Source organism: Buteo buteo, chromosome 3, assembly GCF_964188355.1.
Source record: "Buteo buteo chromosome 3, bButBut1.hap1.1, whole genome shotgun sequence".
Classification (NCBI taxonomy): domain Eukaryota; kingdom Metazoa; phylum Chordata; class Aves; order Accipitriformes; family Accipitridae; genus Buteo; species Buteo buteo.
In genome coordinates, this window is record NC_134173.1 from 11481616 (window position 1) to 11504143 (window position 22528).

The 22528-nt window shown below is 39.6% G+C and overlaps 1 protein-coding gene across 2 annotated transcripts in view; it reads left to right on the forward strand.

Annotated features, from left to right (window-relative positions):
• The first annotated feature begins 16840 nt into the window (after positions 1 to 16840).
• The window catches only part of MBP (myelin basic protein), a 124327-nt gene continuing 118639 nt past the window's right edge, over positions 16841 to 22528 (forward strand). The window contains exon 1 of one of the 2 annotated variants that reach the window (XM_075022857.1): positions 16841 to 16959. The gene's annotated coding sequence lies outside the window, so the exon portion shown is untranslated. The remainder of the gene's footprint in view (positions 16960 to 22528) is intronic. The other variant, XM_075022856.1, reaches the window with a different exon arrangement.

Consider the following 22528-nt stretch of genomic DNA (forward strand, 5'->3'; position numbering starts at 1 on the left):
TACTAAGGAGGCAGGGTTTTATTGAGGTAACCCAGTATACAGATTTTTTTAGGTGAGCAATGTCATGCTCTTCTAGTTACATAAAATCCCACTCGGTTACGGTAGAATGCAAATACAAGCATTTATTCACAATGTCCCAAACCAGCACAGTTACAAATCATTACAAAAAAAGATATACATGCAGAAGTGAAAGAAAACCTTGCCTAGTGTACTTAAAGCAAGGTTATGTAAGAAAAGCCTCCCTTATTCATGTAATACTATGTCCGTTTTGAGTAGTTACCATTTGGGGCTTGGGTCTTTCCCTCCTGTCTCAGATTGCCTCTGCTCAGTAGTCTCCACCTGAAATCTTGCCCATTACAGCTTCTTGTAGCTTCCAACAGGGAAACACCTTCGCAGTGCATCTTCAGGTATGCTTATATATCTTCTTGCTCCCCTTCCTACCCTTTGGTGGAGCGTTAGCTCTCCTCCACTTCCATCCTTCAAGCACATCCAGAACGAGCTACTCTTTTGCTCCAAAACTCATGTTAATCCATGCTTATGCAGGAGATAATCAGGCCATTCTTCCTAATGAAAACCAGAATTGTTTCCCCTCCTTCAATATGTATATATTGCTTTCTTAGCCAAGGGGTTGCTGCCTATATATAACTAGCTAGTAGGCAATACTTCCCTTCAGTGAGTAAAATTCTTTCCTCCTATCTTTAATGACAGCTTGCCATGTTTCAGTGTGGGATGTAGCTTTCACTGCACTTTATATTCTATATCAATCTGTACATTAAACCATAATTGGGATCCTTATACCTAGGTGCTTGCTTGCATCTCATTATTGGCTGAGTACTGTCTGGTCTGACAATGAATTTTGGTGAGTGATCTCCAACCTCCTACTCCAAAGCATTCAATTGTACATACTAATGGTCTTAGGATAACAAAGCTATAAATGTACTTTTTAGAAAAAAATAAGAACATGACTATATTAGGAGAGATATAAGACTAACTTGTGCTTTTCAAAGGGATAATAATATAGTGACTTATGATCAAGTTACAAAAATAACAGAAAACTCCAGATCTTTGTAAAAAGTTGCATTTTGAAGACTAGACAGACTGACTACCATCAAAAACACACTGAGTGGAGGTAATTCAATTTTGCATTTCACATGTGGAAATGGCAGGTTTTCTCTGAAGTGGTACTGATATTGTTGAGAAACAGCTTAAGATAGGAAAATGGTGGTTTTGAGACAGAGCTGAAAGAATAATTTATACCAGGACTTTGATGAACGGAAAGTGAGGTTAAACTTGTCAAGTAGTTTCCATACTTTTTACAGTATTTGTTTAAATTTCCTAAGCAAATCTGACTTGATTGCAAAGGGTTTCTTCTACCTAATCAGCAGCATCTCAAAATGCAAGCTTTTTGATGAGCCAGAAGAACCAGTCACTGTGCGATCACTAATTGAGTATATATGCTTATTGACCTTGATTCTTCAAAACCATTGACATCCAGCTTAGAACACGTGACTGAATCCCACTGGAGTTGCTGTAACTGTGTGCTTAAATCTCTTTTGTGAGTAAAGATGGACAGAAATCTTGTAGATCTGCTTTTCAGATCTTGTGCCTTCTTTCCATCCTCCAAAAGTTAAAATCCCTATGGCTGTTTCAGCCCTGAAAGGGTTAGGGAGTTCCAGAAGATGCTGTCTTCTAGACAATCTTTGCTTTTCTGGGAATGTAAGTACTCTACCTGAAGCATAATTCCTAGAAGAATTAAGCTCCTGACAGCGTAAGTGGCTGAATGCAAATTTTAATTTTCTCCTGTCATTGCTGGGCAATCCACTAGATATGCATGAGATGTTTGATCAATGGCTGGGTTTGCTAATTGCCTCTGTGCCAGGGCTCTGACGAGAGCCCTCTTCGCTACCTTGAAAGGTCTTTCATCTAATATATATGCTACCTCAAAAGTGAGTTACTGTACGAGTGTTTCACTTCAGCCTTCTTGACTCCTTGAGATACTTGTCCCAAACACTTATGACAGGAAGCCTTAACCAGTAACGTCTTCTTTTTTTCATGGGAACTCAATATAAACATGGAGATAAATATGGAAAACATAATGCGTTGGGGTTTTTTAACTTGACTGAATGCACTCAGAAAGCATTGGCAATATTTACACAACTCTACTGCTATCTTTTCATCTTACTCTGTACAGAGATCAAATTTAACAACTTCATGGATCCGGAGGAGGGAAAACAGTTTCATAATAGGTAAAACTGATCTTCTGCATCAATATAGCTAATGGGCACATCAGGTGCTAATAGTTGTGCATGAACTTTGTGTGAGGCATCATGATTATCACATTATCCTTTCCCAAATAATCTGGATTTATTTCCCAATGACAGTCTTTTTCTTTTAATTTAATAGTAGCAAAAATGAAGGAAAATTGCTGGAGTTTTTCCTCAATAAGACTAATTTTTCGAGAGCAAAATAACTTAACATTTTTTCACACACACACACAAAAAAATCCCAGAATATATCAAATGAAAAGAAAAGCTGCTATCTCTTGCCACAGAAAAGTGTAACATCCACTATTTTTACCTCTTTTCAGAGTAGTTCAATGTGACGCCTGTTAGGACAACTGAAAAGTTAATTATCAGTCTCAGCAGAAGCTAGACATTGAATTGGCCCATACAAGCTGAGGACTTGACTCACAGATAGCCTTGAAATGGAATGACTGTGACAGTTTCTGTGGAAAAAGGCAGGTGGCAGTGCATCTATATTAGATACTTTTCTAATCATGTGGACAGACAACGTCACTTTTATAGACCTATTAGTGCAGCACCTCTCTTGAGCAGTACATCCACGTGTATGGAAGGCTCTTGATAAAACAGATCATTGTACAAGAGGCAAATTCACCTATCCTCACACCTCGTATAGTAAGTAACTTTGCAACTAATGTCATTGTTTTCTAATAGGAGTGCTTGTTAAAAAAGAGTACTCCACACCACATTAGGAAGTTGCAAGATCTAATCCTAAAGTGAGATTTTTCAAGTACAGGCATGTAATAATGGTGCACTATGTCACTAATTCTTAGTATTAGTGGATAAAGCAGAATTATTTATTTATTTTGTGATCTAATATTTAAGACATAGATACAGAGAGGAGAAATTGATAACACAAAAATAATCTTCTTCCAAATTTAGTACTTTGCAAGGGAAATAGCGGAGAATGTGAAATTGGTAGAGCATTATTCTATTACTGAAGAAACAGAAGACTTCATAATAGACAGTGCTGAGTGAGAGACATGTAAAGTATCCATAAATATTAGTTGATGCTTGATATATTTTATTTTAACCTAATATTTCATTTAAACAGCGGCCTTTTGACAGGAGTTATCATTAAAATACTCTTTTCTCTACTTAATAAAATGGTTTCCAGCTTTTTTTGTAACTACTGTTATCATCCTGAATTAAATCTCTGACAGCAGGCTGGATGCCACACATCACAGAAAATTCAATTCCTCCCCCTGAAGAGCTTACAGTCTGATTAAGCTGACATTAAAATCGATGTAGATCTGCTCATTAACTTAAGGGAAAGGGTCTGATTGCACAGGCCCAGATTTAGAGTTAAGGATCACAGTTGCATACTGCTTTGAATAGGCAGCTTCAGCGAATCTAAGTGCAAGATGACATTCAGCAAGCTGTTCTTTGCAAGTGGAACACCCATCAAGAGCAATTTTTTTCCCCCCACTCTAAGATGCTTTCCACTGAAAAAGTAGGATGCTTTTCGGTGCCACTCCCAGCACTCAGCGCAAGCAGAGCAGAACACAAGATTTCCAGCGAGACTGGAGAGATGCTGCTCGGCTTGTTCAGCCTTCAGGATCAGCAAAAGAGGCCTGATCCTGAAAGGGATCTTTTAGTTTTTGCAGTTTAGCTTCAACAAAGCAACTGTGGAAACTTATTCTAGAAATATATTACTTCCTACATTTATTGACAGTTTTTTTAAAGACATGCATAAGATTTGCAAACAGCGATCTAAGTAATTTCTACTCCATTTGATTAGAAAACCAGGAGCTAACTAATAGCCATGAACTAAATATGTTTGTTCATTGTTAAAACAGATATTTTTTTCCCCATCTGGCTGCAAACCAGATTGTATTGGAGCCTTTAGTTTGTGCCAGACCAGCAGGAGGTAGCCATTTTCATTAAAAATGTAGGTAGTAGAGAATTCTTCGAAGATCTTCATGAACTACAATCCCATAGCATGAGAAACTGATGTAGTCAAAAGGAAAAAACCAGGCTATAATAAAAGTGTACTAGCTGTAATTAATAATGTTTATTAATGTCACAGTGAACCCAAGGCTTTTTTGTGCTAAATGCTGTTTCCAACATGAAAGTAAAAGATGGTGACTACTACGCAGACTTTAAATAATAGACAAGACAGCAGATGGACACAGGCAGATGGGAAGGAGTATAAAGAGGCAAATACTATCGGTCGCAAATACTATTGGTCACAAACACTATGGGTCAGCCTGCCAGGCAGTTGCCTCAGGACACCAAGAGCTTAACCACAGTCATGTTGCAGGTGGGTGGTTTTATTTGGGGACCGGGGGTGGTGGTTTTTGCATGTTGGGTTTTTCATTATTGCAATTGAAGGTATTAAAGCAACTGGAAGGAGGATAAAGAGGTAGCTCTGCAGATGTTTACAGGGAGAATTGAGGGCGCAGATAATCTCACAATGTCATCTCTCCCTTCCCCTCTAAGGATTTATGTCAGTTTAAGCAAATAACTGGCTTCAGACCTTTCCACTTCATACTGCACACTGACCTTTATTTTGGTGAAGTGCAACTCTCCAAGGATTTCAATTGCATGAGATTTTGGTAATGGCGGTGAGGTGTATGTTACCTGTAAAACTAAAAGTTGTAATGTAAAAAGGTGTTCAGCCTAAACGTCTCGTGGTATTAAATATGTACCTAATTTACCTTGGATTGATGGGTCATTACTGTCATCAAAATCACATTTTCCCTTAATAGTCTTTCTACAGTAGAACACTTTAATATTCTTCACTCTGTAATGTGTCCTTTCTGAATGCATCATTTTCTCATGCTGTGAGATGCTGACACTTGATGTAAAAATTATGCACCAGCTATTTTACTAATAAAAAAATACAACTATCTTCTGCTATTCTGGACAGGCTGGTAGCTCCAGTACATGCTAATTTACAGTAATACTGTCACAAAACTTATCTTTGAACAAAGTTCAAAATAGAATAGTAAATCATGTTGATTTCCAAGTGTAGTGAATAAATTTTTTTCTTATCATCTTAAAATGGGTATTTTAAAATTATTTTAGTCATTTCTTATTGCATTTTTTAATTTGAATATTGTTTAAAAAGTATCTAGAAAAACGGTTTTTATTTTGTTAACTTCTAAGGACTTTTTGAATTTTTTTCAGGTTTTCAATGAACTTGATGGAAAATCGCGGAAAAGAAACCAGAAGAGAAACCTAGCCATGGCCTACAATCACTCTTGTACCAAACCTGAAATTTAATAAAAGACATGCAATGGTTTATGATATGTGAAGGAGACATTACACAAGGTAATCTGAAGACAACATATGTAGTGTTAGCATCATAAGGATGACCAAAAGAGAGCTGTTTTCAGACAAAGATTTCCTTGGGCTAAGCCTGAACCACAGATAAGCCTGGTCTACAGAAAACTTCTCACACCGCATTTTTACTGGGATAGCTTCCGCCACCGGCAGCTGTTCACTATATAATTGCAACCTGTAACTATAAATGTTGGCCTTCACAGGTTTATTAAATTATAAAGACATTTCTGAATATGTACACAGAACTGAATGCTCTGGGTTGAAACTTTAAGATTGGACTATTTTTATGAATATGAAATTATTAAAATATACTACAATTTATGAATATACTCACTTTAATTCTAAACTCATTGAATCTGGCTGTTCCCCAGTGGAGGTGCTGATAGTAAGTTTAAAAAGCATTCACAAAAGCATCTTGATCTGTTTGGTTTCCATTTGCTTTGTTTCTTCTTGGAAATTCAGCTTTGTGCAGACAATTAACTAGCATTTTTTTTTCTGTTTTCCATTTTAAGTATTTTTTCCCCTTGAAATGTCAAGTTTCCATTTTACATCATCTCTTTTGGTGATGCATCAGATTTCAATGTTTCCACAGCTGTGTAAGCTGTACAACAATGGAGTATACTTCACATATTCTTCATTTTAGAAAAAGGACATTCTTCTAAAACATTTAACACTGGATGTTTCATCCCACTAACTAAAGATAGTACATAGTCAGTCATTTGTGCAATATTTAAGTAGATAGTTTTGCCCCTTCAACATTGCTGTCACCCCTTTGCTTAGTGGCAGTCATTTACATGCACAAACAAACATCCTTGTTTTAGCCACAAGTAGTACTGGAACAGAGATAGCATAACTGTATACAATATTTTTCTTCCAATACTTAACCTTCACCTCATTTTGATTACCAGTTTTAAGAAAACAAATCTTCAAAAATTGGTTCTACTCAGGAAAAAAATGGCAGAAAGAGGATACTTAGTCTGACAAATAGTTCTTTCAGCTAGCATCACTAAACCTCTACCATTGACTTGCATAAGAAATTTGACAAAAAGATTTCCTCCCAATATTTGATCTTATGAAAAACTTTGCTAGCTATTTGGGCTCTTGATGTTGCCTTTACAAAACTGCAACAGCTGTAAGTAACACCAGTTGTGGTCTGGCACCGTGATTACATTCCTTAGCTCAATGAGCATCTTCATGCCTCTTGATTAGTCCTCATCAGGATATTTTGGACTGCCAAAAAGATCATGTGTGTGACTTTTATGGCATGCATGCCATCAGCAGTGCAGATGTCAGAGTCTGAGAACTACAGGGGCATCAAGAAGCAACCCCAAGAGAGACCAGTGATTGTACCTGCGCACTGCTGCACACAGAACGTGTCCAAGGCCGTAGGAGCTCATTCTGGTACTTCACCCCATGCTTTTAGTTAGTGTTCCCCATCTCTAAACTCCTTTGCTACAAATGAAACTACCTTCTTTCTGCCCTTATCTGTCCTGCTTATAACAATCTTCTATACACTGGAAGATTTACAGGTTTGTCTAATGAAGTTAATGGTATTCATGTAAACCCCAGACATTTCCTACAGTACTGCTGCCAATTCCCCATTTGTAGTAATATCTTTGTTTTCCCTTTCCTAAAGGTATTACCTAGGAAGAGTTTAGAGTTTAATTTCTCCAAGATTTTAATTTGCATCCTGTCCTATCAAATTACTTGCATCCTTTCTCAATTGGCATCTTCCACCCATTTTATGGGCATCCTTTTTTATCTAGCCCGTATTAAACAGGAAGGAATCCAAACAGACAACTGTAGGGTCTGTCTCTGTTGAAACACATCTCAGTCCCAAACCTTTCCTTTAGTCTCTAAGCATTCAATAATCCCCACGGACATCACACTGGCTGTTGCTGAACTGCACTTCTGCTGCAAATCAGGTCATTTATTCAGGTGTTATAACATGGATTAAAGAGCCAATTTTAGGCACCTACTCTCAAAAATCCCTATTTATATACTTCTGCCAATGACCATTACATGAAGTAGTGGACGTGTATGAATGGTAGTAGCTTGTATGAAGAAGAAAACTTCTCATATAACTGGATTATGAAAAAAGTGAACCTTCATAAGCATAGCACTTCCTCTTGCTCAATTTGCAGTATAGAAAAGTTTAGGGTTTCTTCCTTGAAATAAACTTGCACCAACAAACATAGTCACTCTTTGCTTGACCAAGTCATAACTATTCATTAGTCTCATAATATTAAAGTATTGTTTACACAGGCAGTAAAGCTAGCTAGTAATAAGTGAATTTTTACATTAGTCTATTTGTCAATGATCAGTAACAGTACCTAAAAATCAGATACATCTCACCTGACAGATAAATCCAATTAATCATCAGCAATTAATTATTTCTCCCACAGAATCAGTGAACTCTGAGCTATTGAGGTGCTGGAGCGTGTCCAGAGAAGGGCAACGAAGCTGGTGAGGGGCCTGGAGCACAAGTCTTATGAGGAGCGGCTGAGGGAACTGGGGTGGTTTAGTCTGGAGAAAAGGAGGCTGAGGGGAGACCTTATCGCTCGCTACAACTGCCTGAAAGGGGGTTGTAGTGAGGTGGGGGTCGGTCTCTTCTCTCAGCTTACAAGCGACAGGACAAGAGGAAATGGCCTCGAGTTGCAGAAGGGGAGGTTTAGATTGGATATTAGGAAAAATTTCTTCACTGAAAGGGTTGTCAGGCATTGGAACAGGCTGCCCAGGGAAGTGGTTGAGTCACCATCCCTGGAGGTGTTCAAAAAGTGCATAGACAAGGCACTTCAGGACATGGTTTAGGGGGCATGGCTGATGGTTGGACTTGATGATCTTAAAGGTCTTTTCCAACCTAAATGATTCTATGATTCTATGAATTATTTTCACTGGAAATCATGCTGAAGCTAATCTGCATTCCATGAAACAGACACTAAGTCAGTCCTCTGTCTTCTCTTACCTACTCAAGCCTGAGTTCTCTCTGAATTATGTTTTTTAAAAAACTGTTATATTTTCTTTCTCTCTTTTGTGTGTTATATATCTTCTCTATTTTAAATGTACCTCCACTTACTAACACCTTCCTTCATACTACCTAGTTAAGTAGTTGCTGGCTGGGGTTAAACCACACCACCTGTTTTTTTTTTTTTTCCAATGTAACTCTGTTAAAGAAAATAAAGTTTTGTCCTAGTAAGTAGAGCTTATCACGAATGGAAAAACTTACTAGGAATGTGGTAGACTATTGCTATTTCTGAGCTGTCCATTCTTTTTCCTTCAAGAGGCAGCTTTAATATTTAACACAAGTAAATACAAAGAAGCTGTATTGTTCGCATTATGACAGAGATCAGAGAATCTCTTAGTATCTATACAGTAGTATATTTTGGGAAACAGCTGGATACATTTACTCCTGTTTCTAGACTTGCATATAATTTTTTACAAGTTATTTGTATCAAATATATTGTAAAATACCTAATAATTAGCAATAGAAAAGACCATAGATATTCCTGGAAGTATTGCTAGGTGGTCAACACCACCCATTGGAATACTCACTTTTGGCCACTTACAATTTTGCCAGATTTCAGTTATTTGGGAAAACAATTTATTTGGGCTATGCCCTTCCCTGCCACCTCCAAAACATTGTTTGAGCTATTTCTTATACTAGGATTGTACAGAAAGTTGCTTTCTCCATGTAAAAACAAAGAAGAAAACTTAAGTTTTGCAATGTACATATAAAAATCCACATGGGTTGTTAGTACTTAGAATTTAGATCTACCACGCCGGTTAAAATGAATATCCGGTACCATTGTCCTATCATACCTTATATTTGTTTTGGCCAAGAAATTTAAAGCTTGGCATAGTCAACTCCAGAGTTGATCTGAGGTGAAGCTTTCAGTATTGGCCATGGTGGCAAGATAGCAATAACTTGCTCAAGCCCCTTTGAAACTTCCAGGATAATCCCATATCATCTGAATGTTTGGAGGCTGTGGCTTTTCAAAGTTGAGTCTTGTTGCATTGTGACTGTAAAAAAGGTCTCCTGGAGACTGATGTGTGGAAAAAAATTGTAGAAATAATAAGAAGGGAATTGAAGACAATGCTATTCAATCTATCATTGTTCATGAAGACAAGATCAGAACTGTATTTACAGTGATTACTGAATATTGTATTTGTTTTAATAGATTCAGACTTCTCCATTGTCTTATTTTCACAGTTTTTTTCATAGTCTGTTCAAATAGCAGGTTTTTATTATGGTTAAATTTATTAGGTGTATAAACCTGAAGCACTTTCTGACTGACGTTTGAATCATCCTCCTATCCACCATCTCTGAATTTGGAGTAAACTCTAGTATTAAGCAATGCAGTTCATGTAGAGGAATGAACTGCTACTGAAAGCCACTCTCTACTTGACTATTTGCTTACCCTATAGTGTAAGTTAATACATACCTGTCAGTCAGATGTGATTACCAAGAATAGACAGTCTCTGGCACAAATTGGGATACTATCACGCTCATCTTTAAAAATGCTATTGTTATTTATGCTTTCTGGACCTGTTTCATTGTAGTGATGCAACACCCTGCAAGGGTACTGTATCCTCCTTTATAAAATGAAACTTTATAGGTGCAAATAATTTCCTTTTGTTGTTCACCTTCAATTTGCTAACTTAAACACTTTGCAAATATAGAACTTGGGGGAGGGAACATTACACATTGATAACTCTAGTTAAAGTCAGCAGCAGAACAAAGTTATGTGCACTTCATTAGCAAGCATTTTAAGCATAGTTGATAGAATTCCTTCTTATTTACATTAGACTAGCTATTTAATATGCTCTGACTGAAAGAAAAGATAAGAGAGTGGTTAGCACAGTGCCATATATGAAAGAGAAAAGTATTTCCCAGTGGGGAAAAAGAGAAGGCAGTGCAAGCAAGTACATGCCCTATAATCATGCACTTTGCATAGATTCATACTGAAAACTGCTTGCTGTTTTCAAAACCCTGTAGACTATGCAGTAGCAAACCAGAAAAATGGCACGATTTCCTATCCTACAAAGCCGAAGGCCAGCTGCAAAATGTCATTGTTTTTGTAGCAGGAGAGGAAACAATGAGAAGGGGAAGGCTCCCGTTCAGTTATTAGAAATGTTTTCTGTTTTTTCTATGCTGATACTGCTGCAGCTGTATTCAGGCATTCTGGAGTATGTTTTATGTGTGAGACTCGTTGACTTCCTCTCGTTGGGAACGCGTTGAATAGCAATAAAGCAGAGCTTTGTAGATGTCTGCCCACACAGTGACTACAGCTTCTTCTCTCTTTAGCAATAGGAGAAAATATAATGATGGCTATCATGTTTCAGATTTAAAGAATATGTTTTACTTAGCGTAAAACTGATCTGAGCACACATTACATTCTCCTGTAAAGACATATTATATTTCACCTGCATTCTGTGATTTAGTTTCAAAATGCACTGAATTCAAGACCTAGGTGATCACTAATTGCATGTAATACAAATCTTAGCCTTTACAGATTTTCATTTCAAGAATTACACCGTAACAAACAAAATTATATTGTCATTATTTTATATCACATATTTTAATACATCTTTTATTTCCCTTATAAAAAGGAATTTGTAAGTTCAAATGTCAGAATCTTATGATTTTGTAAAGAGTAAGTTATTTCATTGTGGGTGCCAAGCAATCATTCTTATTGGTAAGTACACTAAAACCATTTTTATGTTCTAAACCTGTTTTCTTCCAATTACCCTTTTTGGAACCTTTCACCTGGGGGCTTGTAAATCTTTTTTAAAACTGAGCAAAAACATTCTTCCTCTTTTTTTCATGAGGAAAAGTAAAAGGACTTCCAACTGGACAGCCCCGCATGCAACATTTGTTTCCAAGTTCAGTGTGACAGGCAGTTAGAGCTTTCACATCTCTGGAATAAAGATGATTTTGCCAAATGGCTCCCATAAACTGGCATTAGAAACAAACCAGCGTTTCAACACACTGCAGGTGTTAGATTGAGAAAAATGGATACTGAAAATGGAGACACAGACAAGCAGAACTTCCTCTGACACCGAGTTGAGCAAGGACTGCTATTTTTAAAACATTTACACTGAAATAGAGGAAGTGTTGTGCTGGTCATCCCAAAGAGAAGTCCCAGTTCTGAAGAACATGCAATATAAGAGCCAAAGTGTAATAAGTGGGAAGCAGAAAACGAGAAGAACAGAGGTTCAATAGAGTCCTGGATATATCCATTTCTGTCCCTCTTCAAGTTAGCTTTCCATTGGCCCACACAAGCCTTTACCACACTCTATCATGGCTTAAGAAAAAATGAATATACATGTATCATATGTACGTATATGTGTGTGTGCATGCATCTGTAAGTAATTAGTGAGAATACAGACATTTTAATTTGTATAAGTGAAGAGGTATTTATACACAGGCTTGTTTTCCATTCTTTCATTTGTAAATTAACTGCACACATCAGGCATGTTTTCTCTACTGATTAAGTGCTAATGAAAAACAGAAACATTGTCCTGTGCTTAAGAGCACTTAAACATATCAGATATTTTCGACTAACTTTTCCATTAGCTGGAATGTTCGTGTTAGAAGAAACAGAAGAGTAAAAACTCCTTTTATCACAGGAGTTTTTTGACCAATATTGTAGCAGTATGCGAGATCCATTTGAAATATCCTGTGAGATGATCAGTTTTACAGAAAACTGGGTTGTCAGAGGCAACGATTAGACAGAGACAAAAAACTACAAAATGGAGAAAATGAGTTTGAAATTCTGCTGTGTTCATCTTCACGGTTCTGTGCTACTACAACTACTTTCTGATCTTTTTGGCAAACAGGATATTGGTGGTGTCATAAAAATAATGCTCATCTCTTGAAAAATGCTTTAGAATTTGAAGATAAAATATTTCAGTAAACAATTCTGAACAAAAATTCTTGTTTGATCACTGTTAGATTATTTCTACTATAAAATGTAGTATCACTCAGATCTTTAAATGCCAGTATTTCTGTATATGATTACTTTCTCATTCAGGCAAGGATATAACATATTATTTGCAAGGACTGTCAATATCTATTACATTGTCATTTATCCACTGCTGTCTTCATCCAGCAGAGAATAATAATTTACCAGGAGAAAGATTTTTGTTCCAATGCATATTTACAATGAGGTCATATGTCTTAACTGCCCATGGGTATTAAGAAACTATGAGTTCTGACAAGATTTCTGAAGAGGGTCTGTCCCCTTGTGGCTGCAGAACACCTCCTCGATTCTCAAGGTTCATTTAGAAAATAAAAATGCAATTTTTTAAAGACGCAAAGGCTTCAGAAACAGTGGCTTTTTCACTGCCCTTTCACAGGTATTTGCTGAAGGACATATTTTGAACTGTTTTTCTAAATATTTGGCAGAGATCTTCTAAAGTTTAGCCACCATGACCATACAGAAAATTCCCAGCAACCAAGTCTAACTTTGGGATTCATCAACTACTAAAACATAGCTCTCAGTTTGTGATAGATCTCAGCATCTGCAGATAACGTTGTCCTGTTTCCCTGTGTACGCAGTCTGAGATTACTCAAGCACCTACTGAAATGACGCTCCTGTATTGGAGTAATCTTGCAAAAAAAAGTATCAGGAACTCCTCCTGATTCTGCTTATAAAAGTATTTTAAGTGTTGTGTTGTTATTTTCAAGGACTAATCCATAATTGTGCCAGTTTTGGGTGGGGTAGAGTTAATTTTCTTCCTAGTGGCTGGTACGGGGCTGTGGTTTGGATTTGTGCTGAGAACAGTGCTGATAACACAGGGATGTGTTCGCTGTTGCTGAGCAGTGCTCACCCAGAGCCAAGGGCTGTTCTGCTTCTCAGCCCACCCCACCAGCGAGGAGGCTGGGGGGGCACAAGGGGTTGGGAGGGGACACAGCCGGGACAGCTGACCCCGACTGACCATATATATGACATTCCATGCCATACGACGTCATGCTCAGCGTATAGAGCTGGGGGAAGAAGAAAGAAGGGGGGACGTTGGGAGTGATGGCGTTTGTCTTCCCAAGTCCCCGTTAGGCGTGATGGAGCCCTGCTGTCCTGGAGATGGCTGAACACCTGCCTGCCCACGGGAAGTGGGGAAGGAATGCCTTGTTTTGCTTTGCTTGCGTGCGCAGCTTTTGCTTTACCTATTAAACTGTCTTTATCTCAGCCCATGAGTTTTCTCACTTTTACTCTTCTGATTCTCTCCCCATCCCACCAGGGGGAGTGAGCAAGTAGCTGCGTGGGGCTTAGTTGCCGGCTGGGGTTAAACCATGACAATAATAAAAGTTTTTATGAAATACATCAACCTCCCAAGTCTTTATAATTAAGACTTGGTTTTAAGACTTAAAGAAGGTGTTATCATCTGGAGTTCACTGAAGGTCCATTCATGAGAAATTTCAAATGAGTTCATAATTGGGTCTAGATTATGTTTCCTCTGCATGTAGGGCTTGATACCATTAATCTTGCATCGGCAATCACCGCTGTCTCTGACGGTTCCTCATTACGGCATTTTGCCATTTGCCATTTTCAGTTCTTGAAAGTGAATAGCTGTTCTTTCATCTTAATTCAACAGCTTCCTGTGAATTTTAATTAAATCATTCTTTGAGTTTATATGACATTGGTCTGGTTACCCATGATGAGGTTTTCCTACCCAAACTATAGTTTCCCTAATAAGTCTAACCTACTGGCCAGCCAGGTCAATTGTTTCTCATTAGGAATAATAAACGGCCAATTCTAGTACAAAAGTACATATGAAATACTGTGCAAATTCTGCTTTCCTTCCATTCCCTTTCTCTGATTTGCATAAAGGAACACTTTATACTTGATTCAAGCAATTTTTACTGGACAGCTAATTAAAAACACCCCAAGCTTAATTTCCCTGTCACTTGTTTTCATACTGTCATTTATTCAGGTAGAGCTCTTTAAAGTGGCCCAAAGGGCAGGGGTGAAATAGTGTGTGGGGAATATTTAAAAAAGAAGACATTTTTCTTTTCTCCACACAACAGGAAGCAAACAGAAGAAGAAACGATACTGGCTGTGTTAGACCTGGACATATAAGCATTGCTGCTGAACATTTGCTTTTTTCATTAAGAGATTGCTGGAGCTCGCAATCATTAATAGCAAAGTTACAAACCAGAATGTCTACATTTCTAGCTACCAATGCTGTCCAGTGATTCTAGTGTTTTTACAGAAGTTTAATTTTTATGAGTATACATAAATGAGCATACTGACATCTGCCTACATACAAAAATCCTGGAACGACAAGGGAAGCTACAAACTGAAAAGGAGGGAGATGTTCAACACCTTAAGAGAGACCTGATGCAGCTATGCCATGTAACACAGCTGTACAAGGGCAATAATTTTTCCAGGTTTTTTTCCTACATACTGTATGACAATCCACATTCTGCAATTCTGACTCTCCTCACACCTTTAAGCCTCAACAGAGTAACCTTGCATAGATGTACGTAGACACACAGAGAGGTATTTTTATATATATATTGTGTAATTTATGTATGCAAAGGTATGTTCACATGTCTAAATACGTAACCCACTGCCTGCAGGATAATTATCTTAGCTCAAAGCTACATGTAATATCAAAGTATGCAAGATAGGGGTTCTAATCTCTTTACCACGATCTATTCATTGGCCTCATGAACGTGCAGTTAGATGAGATTTTGGATCTAATTTTTCCCTCAGATTTTATGCAAAAAAGTTAGAGATGTCCACCTGAAGACTGAAATTGGGTGTTGTCTTTTAAAGTTGATAAATATTGGTTTCTTTTTGTCATGATTTTTAACAAAGTTACCATTTAAAAGTAAAAATATGCATAAAGCTTAACTATCAAACTCATTTAATGTGCTCCTCAAATTTCCAAGAAAAGAAAGTGGTATCTTTTTGCCAATGAAGGAGTGCGAGGAAAAAGAGAGATTCAAAGTAGTACTTTCTGTATTCTTAATATAAAATTCCCAGACTTTGAATTGCTCATAGTGGTGATATTCAATCTATTCTTTTCCTCTACGATCCCTCCTTCCTTCTGCGATCTTTCTTAACTTGCACTGCAGCGTTTTATCTTCAGGTTTTAGCATGTTGTACGGTAGTCTTCATACATACAATAAAGACTAACATTGCAAACTTCTCACTTTGCACTGGAAGGAATTAGTGGTAGGGTGTTCCTTTTGTACAATGGAAGTATTTATGTAAATAACTGTTTATCTGTAAGAACATATAGTTTATAATCTGGCCCAATGTTTTTCTAAAACCTCCTCCATCTTCAAGAAGGAACACCAAGCCAAAAAAGATTTACATACTGAGGAATTAGTGGGTAGCTGACTTTATAACTCTCCATCTGTTGAGGTTTAAACACGATGTGCTTGGCAGGTGCAACAGATAAATACAGTAATCGCCAATGAACCTTCCAAATAAAGTGACTCCTTAAAAAAAAAGCAACTATCTATAAATTTACTTCCTATTTTTGCACAGTATGGAAACTTAATTATTTGCTCAAAGCATTCATAAAAGCGAACTGCCCCCCCCCCCCCAAGAAGCCAGAGGAAATTCAAAAGGCAGTTTCTCTTCCCCTTCGGCCCCAGACAGCCCCACGCTGTGAAACTTCGTCCCGGCCAAACTTCGCCCGGGCCTCAGGCTGAGGTGACACCGACTCTGGGGGCACGGCGCAGTGCCCTGGCCCGCCGCCGCCGGGGCGCACCTCCGGTGCAGGTAGCTGGGGGGGGCAACGCCGGGCCGTGCTTTCTGAGGGGAGGAAGAAGCAAGCCGCCAAACAGCAAAACGCCGACACCGAGCGGGGGCAGCTCCTCCTTCTCCTCCTCCCTCCTTTCCCGGCTCCATCCCCGCCTTTCCCCGCACCTCGCCACCGCCTCTCCCGGTGGGTGGCGGGGGGGGGTGCTGCCCTCTCGGCCCTCGGCTGCATGCAGCCCCCGGAGCGCCGCAGCCCAGGACGACACGCCGGGTGCGTTGTGATTTACTCTATTTTTTTTTGGTGGGTTTGGTTTCCCCCCTCCCCGTCCCCTCTTCTGTCCGGGCGGTTTCGCGGAGGGGAGCCTGGCAGGGCCTCCCCCCCTTCAGCACCGCCGGCTCCGGGGCCGTACCCGGCCGGCACGCCGCGCTCCGCCGTGTTTGTTGTTGTTGTGCTCCGGGGGAAGGAGGCGGTAGAGCGGGGCGGGGAGCGGGGAGGCGGTGTGGTAGCGTTTCGGCTTCCTTCTCTTCCTCTTCGCCCTGTGTGCCCCGCGTCCCTCCCCCTCGGCGGGGCGGCCGCGGGAGGCTCGGCGGAGGGCAGGCGGCGCTGCGGCAGCACCTGGAGCAGGTGGCGGCAGCGGCAGGGACGGGCAGCGGTAGGTGGTCCTTGGACTCCCTCCTCCTCCCTTGATTCCACCTCCGGGACAGGTACCTGCGGACAGGACCGGGGCGGCTCGCCGCGATCGGCTGGACGGCTGGGGAGGGCAGGGCAGGGCAGCGCCGCCCGCCGCGGGGGTAGCTGCCCGCCCCGGCCCGGTCCCGGCCCGCCCCGCCGAGGTGTCTGCTCCTCGGTGAGGGGGAGCGGAGGATCCGGTACCGGTGCGTTGCATAACCGGGGACGGGGACGGGGGGGGGGGCACAGCCTGTGGCGCCCCGGCCGACAGCGGGAGGCCCGAAGTCGGTACCGTGGTCTTCCGGTTTCACATCGTGGCCGTGCCCGGAGTTTTAAACAGAAACGGCCAACTTCCCCCTTTTTTAGTGTGTGTGTGTGTCTGTGTGTGTTTTTTTTTCCTTTCCTTCTGTTTTTTACCTCACGGGGCAGAGCCGCGCGGCAGGCGCTGGCGGAGAGCTGAGGAGCGTGGCAGGTGCTGTCGCCCGCCCTGCCCGGGCACTCACCGGTTATTGCCGAGGGATCTCCTGGGAAGTTTCTGTGAGGAAAACCCAAAGGTGCGCCCGGCGGCGGGGAACGCGGGCTGTGAGGTGCCGCTGTGAGGCTTCCCGCCCTCCCTCCTGTCAGCGCCCTCGCCTACCCCCGGGTCCCCGCCACCACCTCCTCCTCCTCCTCCTCCTCTTCGTCCTCCTCCTTCTCCTCCTCTGTCACCGGCTTTTGGCTCCGTTTGAAGCCGCCGTAGCTTTGGTTCGTCTCGGCGGCTGCGCTGGGGCTGTGCGGTTTCTGTGGAGGGTTTGGCAAGTGCTTTAACATCACTCGTGTGTGTGGCGGGCTGCGGCGAGAGCGAAGGCTGCAGTTTCTTCGTGTGCTCGTGGGGGACTTTTTTTTTTTTTTTTTTCCTTTTTTCCAGAATCGCTGCACGATTTGTCTTGGGAAGAACGTCAACATGTATTTTTGTAATTTTAAGTAGGTCAGTCATGATAGTGTTTCCTGTGGGCATCACTTTTGTCCTTCAACGTATCAGATGCTACATTTGGAGTAATGTTGATCTTTATAAAAACAAAAAAATGAAGAAACTGTGAAAATGAGGGCTTTCTTGTGGAGAAACTGAAGTTTTTCCCCCTTTTCAGTGGGACCAGAATTGAGTCCTGAGGGTGATCAGGAGTGACAGCATGTATGTTGCACTGTTTTATTTCTGTTATATTCACTCATTATTTTTGAAATGCTGAGATTAATGAATATAATTTTGTGTCTGTGGAGTACTGTTAGTTCACAGATACAAACAAGTTAATCTGTAGATTGCAGGGTGAGTGTGTATAAAGGCTTGAAATACCTGGCTGGAAGGATGATGAAGTGCTCCCTGTCAGTCAAGGTAAATAATAACAGAGTAAGAGAACACTCTTGTTTTACATTAATGATTTGATTACTGTTGGCAGTTGAGTAGGAAACAGTTCTCTAAGGTCTTTAAATGGACTTAGAGCAGTTAGGGATAACTGGTACGAGTCTGTCAAAGCTCTCGAGCATCATGGATTATATACTTTTAATGTTTTATATCAGCTCTGCCTGTATGCCTTCTGAATTATTCTAAAGAGCACCTATGAGAACATTAAAAATGCCACACCAGGATATAGCAAAGTTTCTGCTAGCAGCAGCCAAGAGTGGGTGCCTGGAGAGGACCGCAATAGGGAAAGCTTGCAGTGATGCTTCCCCAGAATACTCTCTACAGGCAGCTGTGGCTCAAGGATTCCCTTGGGTAGAAGTGTTGCCTTTGTGCTTGGCAGACACAAAGTTTGTTGTTGGTTTTTTTGTTTTTTGTTTGTGTTTTTTTTTTTTACTTTGATCTTACACAGTAGTTTTTGAAGCCGTGTAGACTTCTAGTAAGGTAATAGGTACCTGAGGAAATAAGTAACCAGATGGAACATTTTGCAGACATTATTGATCACAAGTAATATGGTCAAAGGGCAATTTCTAGTTTGCGACAGCCTGTGCATAGAAGTTATATTAATGGATATTCATTTTCTAAGCAATGTTTGTGCATTAGGCTCTGAGATAATCCATCGAGAATAAAGTTTGATATTTATAATGAGAGGAAAAAAAAAAAGGCAGAGAGTGTTATGCTCTTCTAATGTGCCCTGATGAAATGTATTCAAATTCATTTTCACTGAGTTGGGAGAAAGCCATGAATAAAATGTAGTGTTTTGTCGGTTTCACTGGATTTATAAGTAGAGAATTAAGAATAGAAATTAAGAGTTTATGCCATGCTGTACAACTAAAGAATGTACACAGACTTTTGAAGCCTCTGTTCTATAATGATAATTACTATGAATAACTGAATAATCATTATTGTAGTGATAAATTTTGGCCCACCACAGGCCCTTTACTTTATGATAGAAATTGCAGCACGTTACTTAAGCAACTAAAAATATGAAACTATTTTTACTGTTGTGCGCTTGTGAAAATTTTCACGACAGAATTGTTCTTGCATTGGGCTTTATTCCTCATAAAGTCAGCTGCCATATGATACTTAGTTTTCTAGTCAACTAAGGCATTACATCCTTTTTAAAGACAAGCTTGTCAGAATTAGAAAAATCATGGACTCAAAATGTCCTGCGCATGCAGAGAAGGATTATATCGGTTTATATCTTGTCAAGGGAAGACTTGACGTTGGTCACCCTGTGAATCAATAGCATAATTGGGACATGCTTCTAGTTCTTTCCAGTTCTGAGGGTTTGAGAAGATGGGTGTTAGTGGTGTATTGGATTACAAAGGAAGGTACATGGAACGATTATGGTAGGATCAGGCAAGAGAGCAACCTGTCCTAGGGGAGTGCCAGTGTTCTCTTTGGGTGTTGCCTGGAGAAACACGGAATTTGGAAAATAGGTCCTTGAATCTCAGTACCATTGCATATGCACAAATTTTCTGTTTATTCTTTTTGTGATGTTTTTATTCAGTACTCAATATAAATTCTCCATATGGTGGAAATAGCCACTGCAGTTATTTATTGCATCAAATAGAACCTATCATTATAGTTTAGGCTCTAATTACTCTGCTACATGATTGTTATGACTAAAGAAACAATTTCATTATAAGCTGTTGAGAGAAAGCAGATTAAACTGAAATCCACCTCTCATACTTGCAGCATAAGTAGCAAAAGTTGTTAAGTTTTCAAAATTATACACTGTTTTCTGTTAATTTCTTACCTGCCAAAAGGAGGTGCTGTGAAAATAGATGAGTGCTCATATACTAGAACCTGGGCAGTTTGATTCAAATTTTTACTTACCAGAACTAAATTGATTTAATTTACACGGGAACATAATGTTTGACAGTCAACACAACATACAGACTAATGTGGATGAAATCTAGTATAATTTGGCTAAAGCACTGAAAGCATAACCAGTGTTTAATGGGGGAGAAGGCTGGAAAGCTTGCAGTCTGACTCTGGTCTTGCGTACAGGTTTAAAGTGTAAACTCTCTCATGGATTAAAGGATAGCACAGTCTCATGGATCAGTGGTGAGGTACCCAGTCCTGTGGTGTTTAATTACCTGAATAATTTTTCTCTCAGGCAAGGTGTCACATTGAAGCTGTGATCTGTGTTTTCTGTGGTGAGGCTCTTACTTACATAAAGGACACCAGTGATGAACAGGTCAGGAACTTTAGATGCAGTTTTGAATACAGCCAGTTGATGGTCTTTTATAAAACAGGCGTTTGTCTGGTTTCTTTAAAATGGTCGGTTGAAGATGGAAAGGGAAAAAGCCATTACAGTTGTCCAGAATTGTTAGGTGCTTCCAAGAAAAAAAATCAGTAGGCCAAGAAAAAAATCAGTAGGACACTGTCATTTCTGAAGAAGCCTGAATTTCTACATGTAAAAAAAAAAAAAAAAGTTAGTAACCAATGGAAGGAGAATCAGAAAAAAGATGTAGGCTTTGGAGCTTGACTGCTCAAAAACTTGTACAACTGGAGTTTCAGACAGATGACATTAGGCTCCAGTACTTTATTTGCATATTACCTGTGTTAATACCCATTTTCTGGTGCACCCAGTCTTCTGCACAAACTGCTTAATTTGGACCTAATGAGATAATCGGTGTAAAATGAACAAGTTGGTCTCTGAGAGACTGATCCAGTTGCCAGAGGCAGTGGCTGACTTCAGTCAGTGGAGATTACATTAGAGCTATATTACTGTAGCCTTCAGTTGTAGTTCTGGGTCTCGCTGTACTAATCATTCTGCAGGCAGATTGTTCTCACTGTGGTGAGACAAGATGTGAATGCTGTGTTTGAGCTAAAGGAGCACAATATGGTGATACTGACTAGCTCATAAATTAAAATGACAAAATCAAAATCTAGGTCTCTAGGTGTTTCACCCACCTGAGAATTTAGACAAAATGTTCGTAGTTGTGCTAAGCACTGTAGAATTAGCTGTGGTTGGAAAGAGTTGCACGAAACTTCATTGGAGGTTCTCCCCCAGCAAGACAATGGTAGTGTCTATTCTTACCTATTCAGTGATGTTAAATAAAGGCTATGTCACACTCGGTTTTAGATTTTCTTTACTTAATCCTCTCATTCAAATCACTATGGATTATCTATATTTGTTTCTCTGGTTATTTTCATGTATTAGTAGCACATGAAGAAATTTCTCTCTCCTACCATCTAATCGCCATACAAATATCAAATGTAATCCTGATTGAGTCCTTGTGTCACATGGGCTTTTGGGTATAATAGTAAATAATTTTGATGTTAGTTATGTAGATGATTAGCAATTTCATTAACTTCTCTGAAGAACAAATTGTACTCATGTTTTCTTGCTTTGCCAGCTGTTCTCAGAGTTTGGCTTTTCTTTTTTTCTAAAAGAAGTTTTCTTGATGTCCAGGAGTTATCAGTCTCACCTCAATTTTCTACACCTCGTCTTCGTTGAGAGGTTTGAAGAGACTGACCCTTCTGTAAAAAGTTGATCATCCTGAGTTTAACTTTTCTGTAGAGATTGACATACAACTTCCTACTGTTTTCTTTAAAGGATTCAGAATCTGTTATGAACAATTTTTTGTGGCTAAAGAATTTATAAATAGCAGACACTTGGACAGTTTCTGACAACTGTGTTTAGATTTTAATGTTCTGAGTTTGTCATATTTGGAAAAAAGCTTTATGCATCTTAAAATGCTCAGTTAAAAATAATTGGAGAACTCTTTGGTTAATATGAAGTGAGATTGTTCCTATGAGGCTTCTTGCATCAGTTGCAGTAACTGTGAAATCCCAGCTCTGTTGCTTGGAATAGCTGTAAGTCTTGGACATATCCCAGGAAAGCCCACGCAAAGGGCAAGTGAGAGAAAAACAAGAAATAACATGGAAGTTTCCAGCCATTTTTTTTTCTTCTGTCCTGAAGTGATTTTGAAATAACTCAGTAGGGAAGATAGTTTTCTAGATCTTTACTTCACTATTGCTTTTTTTTTTTTCAATTTTTTTTTCTGAATCTTTGGTAAGGTCTTTCAAAGGGGAGAAGCAAGCAAAGTAATAAATCTGAAAAGATTGATCAAATCAGAGTTTGTGGTTTTTTTTCTAAATA